This window comes from Rhagoletis zephyria, unplaced genomic scaffold, assembly GCF_001687245.7.
Source record: "Rhagoletis zephyria isolate East Lansing unplaced genomic scaffold, Rhagoletis_zephyria_1.1 Rzeph_scaffold_30014, whole genome shotgun sequence".
In the NCBI taxonomy this organism is placed as follows: Eukaryota; Metazoa; Arthropoda; class Insecta; order Diptera; family Tephritidae; genus Rhagoletis; species Rhagoletis zephyria.
Window position 1 is genome coordinate 1 of NW_016187070.1, and position 4,465 is coordinate 4,465.

The following is a 4,465-nucleotide window of genomic DNA, read 5'->3' on the forward strand; positions in this document are numbered from 1 at the left end:
TGAATTGGTCAAGATTTAAAAGTGTGTCAATAGTACTTTGACCTTTTTTAAATGCAACCTGATTAGAATGAATAAGCTTATTGAATTGAAAAAACCAAAAACCAGGAGAGTCTAGTGGCAATAAGNCCACCTTCTGGATTAAGAAATTTAGAGTAAACTGACTGTAAAAGTCGTCGGCCAAAATTTCGACTATGATGCATTCCCAGATACTGGCAGGGCCATCGAGAGAAAACTCGGGTCCCGGACTAAAAATCACGGCCCCTATAATAAATTCTAAGTCGGAATATATTTTTACTAAAAGTGTATAACGAAAAAGCAATTAAATTGTAAAAAATAATAACAAGTTATGGTTCCCATATTTCAGGCCCTCTAAAAAGACCGGTCCCGGGGGGTTCACCCCTTTTGCCACTCACTCTCGACGGGCCTGGATACTGGGAGTCTCGTTTGAATGTTCTTGAACGATAATGGATAAATGTGTCTTCTTCTTCTTCTTCTTCTTTCTCTTGCTGGTCACAATAGAACAGCAACCCCAAAAAGGGAAAAAATAAAATCAGCTCGAGACACGAAGTCTATATAGCTGATTTTGGCTGTATTTTTTTAACTTATTAATATTCCAATTTTGTGTTTAGATTGCTTACATACAATTTATATAACTTTTTTTTTTTCATTTAAATGAACTCAAATTTAACTCCTTTCTTTTTTCTTTTTTTTTTTTGTTACACTTACTTAGCTTAATACTGATTTTCTCTTTTTTATCACATGTAGTTTGTATACTTGCTGGTTATTGCTATAGTTTTATACTTATTAGTATTCTAGTTTTTTGTGTTGTTTGCTTATGTATTTACATGCCAATTTATATTTCTTTTTCCCCTTTTTATCTTTCCTTATTTATTTNTTTTTTTTTTTTTTTTTTTTTCATTTAAATGAACTCAAATTTAACTCCTTTTTTTTTACTGATTTTCTCTTTTTTATCACATGTAGTTTGTATACTTGCTGGTTATTGCTATAGTTTTATACTTATTAGTATTCTAGTTTTTTGTTTTGTTTGCTTATGTATTTACATGCCAATTTATATTTCTTTTTCCCCTTTTTATCTTTCCTTATTTATTTATTAAAAAAAACTAAATTTTAATATCTTTGTTCTTTCCTTCTTTTTTCCCCTTCTCCCCTTTTTCTCTTTTTCCTTTAACAAGGGTATTACAAATTAATCAACTTAATTTCTATTATTTTTTTCTTTTTTCTTATTTTTTTTTATTATTGTTATTTTTCCCCCTCTTTTCCTTTTTCCCCCTTTTCTTTTTTTTTTATATTACATGTACTAATTTAGGTTTTTTTTTTTTTTTTTTTAACAGATTTATTAATTAATTAATTATTATTATTATACTTCCCCCCTTTTTATTATTTTATTATAAATATTACAATTAAATTGCCTTAATTTTTATTTCTTTTTTGTTTTTTTTTTTTTTTCGGTACACAAATCTTACAATTTAGTTAACTCAATTTTAATTTCTTTTTTATATTCCATGTATACATATTTTGTTTTATTGAACATAATTTATTTATTTATTTCTTACGTATGTATATATTATTATTATTGTTCATATATGTATACATAAATATAAACATATACATATGTATATACATATATATGTATATACATATATATGTATATACACATACATGGATATACTCCAATGAAAGGGAAAAGGAAGGACTAATGCTTAGCCGCACGACACACAACGCCCCGAACAAGCTATATAGAAATGTTTACAGTAGAGTAAAACCTGTGCAAAATTTTATATGCTTCAATGTTATTTGTTTTTAGTATTACACTAACATCAAAAGATCTTATTTTCAACCTCAATAAGTCTCTTATCATCTGAATACGTGGTCTTCTGTCTATTAACGAACAAAAAAAGGTGAAGTGGTGGTTACTTTGGACTAGGCCGCAGGGTAGGGTAGTATATTAATTTTGGCAAGGTGGGATAAATGTGTCGATAACAATGTACCAAACAAATAAATATGTATATATCGATAACCGCGACAAATACATATATCGATAATTTTTATGAACACGTTATCCCCCAAACAATGGTCTATCAACAGTGATATCGAAATAATATTAATAACAATAGAATGGCGCTTCCCTGCAAAAATCGTTGGACCATGTAGTCTATTTGTGGTATATTGGAGTACTTACAAAAGTGCTCCTCTGTCATGCTGTAGCGAACCAACTCGTGTCTCTGCACCAGCTTATTGTTACCCGATCACTGCTCGTGTTTTAACGAAATGTGATTGAAGTTAAGCATTTGAAAGTACATTTGCATGTCTGGCTGTAGCTGAACGTGTAGAGATGCTAGCTGTTAGTTCTTAGCTCCCAGCATGGTCGGGTTCGAATGTCGTTAGAGGCAACATGTAATTTTTCATTTTTGTTTTTGGTTTTTATTCATTTCAAAAAAAGCATCTGCGAAGTGAAGAAAAAAAGCGTGTACAAACGAAAAAATATAACGAGAATGTCATTGGAGTATGTTGGGAGTAGTTTTGTGCTACTCTGATGTAATGCAGAGATGGAGTATATGGTCCTGCCCAGGGACATCGCAATGTTAATTGGACCATATTTTTTTATATGAATTGAGGTTAATTTTGGAGTACTCCTTGGTCCTTCGGGAGTACTCTTTACATGCATGCATGGAGTAGTCGCGATTTTTGCATCCTAAAATCTTAAGCACAAAATATACAGTGGTAATATGGTAGCGCGCTGCTAAGCACTACACCACAGCGGTCGCCGATATCGAAATATTTACGCATAAGAATTATCAAAAAAAAAAGTATCGATAACAAATAGGCATTAGCATTTTTTTAGTTTATTTTTATGCTAATAGGAATTTCCCTTTCCAACACCGAGCGCATTCATTCCCAGTAGCATTTGTAGGCAAATGCAGCCAACTTTACTATTATTTACGTACATCAGCTGTTTGAAAAGTTTATTAATTGGCAATCAAGGCCTTGTTATCAATTTATTTTGCTGTTTTCCTATCAAAAAGAAACTCACTTGTCAAATTAGCAGCCATAAATTTTTTTTTGATAAATAAATGTATTTGGTAGAGTATCTACACAATTTTAAACCCGAATAAATTAAATATATGTGCATTTTAATTGAAGGCAATTGAGACACCATTCCGTACGGCAGTATGCAAAATTGAAAAGCTAATTATTTTTAAAAGGTAAGTAAAGAAGTCGTCGACCAGTTTATAAATTGTGTCAGTGACCGCGCCAATGTTAAGCTAAATATATAAAATATGCAAACTTGAATGCAGCGATACAATTAACACTGTCGGACGATCTGTTTTCGGGAGTACTCAATCCGCTGAGGTGCAAACAAACAAAGCATTGAAAAGAATGAGTACAATAAAAAGATGTCCACCCGTATGTAACTATGTACATGCATATATACATATGTAGACATTGCTTGTGTATTTGCCTGCTGTTATAAACTCTTTTAGAGCTCATAATACTTGTTATCAGACGGACAAAGAAAATTAACATTTCTCCCTTTATTTCATATACTTTATCATCAACAAAGTTATTAGGTGCGCCCGTACTACATCAGCAACTACATATTTATGCAAATATATAGTACATATACCTAATGTACGTGAAGTAAACTTTGTGTTCAATTGAACACTTTGCAATTAGTTAATAGCGCGCCTTCAACGGGTACACAAGCATAAGATATACATAGTACAATCGCGCCGCCTGCAGATCGACAGTGTGCTCAGAAATACGTGCTTTGTGTGTCATATGTATATATGTACATACACACATATGTACCAACCGAAAGTGATTGATTATTAAAGTACAAATTCCAAATAAACTAACGAACCCAACGAGAAGTAAGTGAAGGAGTTAAGATGCCACCATTCCAAGTTGTCGATTGCACAAAGGTATTAACAGGTGGAGTGAATCGGGCATTTGGTAATAGAGAACCTTGGCTAGTAGCAACTATTACGGCGACAACGGTGCTGGGAACTGTTTGGCTATGGACATTTATCAATCATGATGAAAGTGAGTAAATCATATGAATGTTTGTAGTTTTGTATGTGTACAGTTTCGTTTGCCATTTCGCCGATTTTTAATTGCTAATCGGTAAGAAATTTAAGAAATAATGAATTGCTAATTGGCGGTTTTGTACTTGCAGCCATTCATTTAATATTAGTTGTTATATAAAGCATAGTTCTATTGAACATCTTGTCTGTCTTACTTTAGTCTAATTATCGGCAATGTGCTTTATGCTAATGTCATTGGATCAGACCGGTAAATTGATAATTTTTTCTTTGAGCAACAGCACAAATATATAGTATTTAATAGCACTGATAACTGGGGCTATAAACATTGTATACATACAAGTGATAAGAGTGGAAAAAGAAAAGTAGGGTTTGCTTTTCTAATGTTTATGTACTTTTAA

At 31.9% G+C, this 4,465-nt stretch overlaps 1 long non-coding RNA gene across 1 annotated transcript; it reads left to right on the forward strand.

The window, feature by feature from the left end:
• Positions 1 to 2,869: 2,869 nt before the first annotated feature.
• Positions 2,870 to 4,213, forward strand: LOC108383002 (uncharacterized). Its single transcript, XR_001849718.1, has 3 exons — positions 2,870 to 3,101; positions 3,163 to 3,224; positions 3,584 to 4,213. It is a non-coding gene; the product is annotated as an uncharacterized LOC108383002 (long non-coding RNA).
• The last annotated feature ends 252 nt before the right edge of the window (positions 4,214 to 4,465 follow it).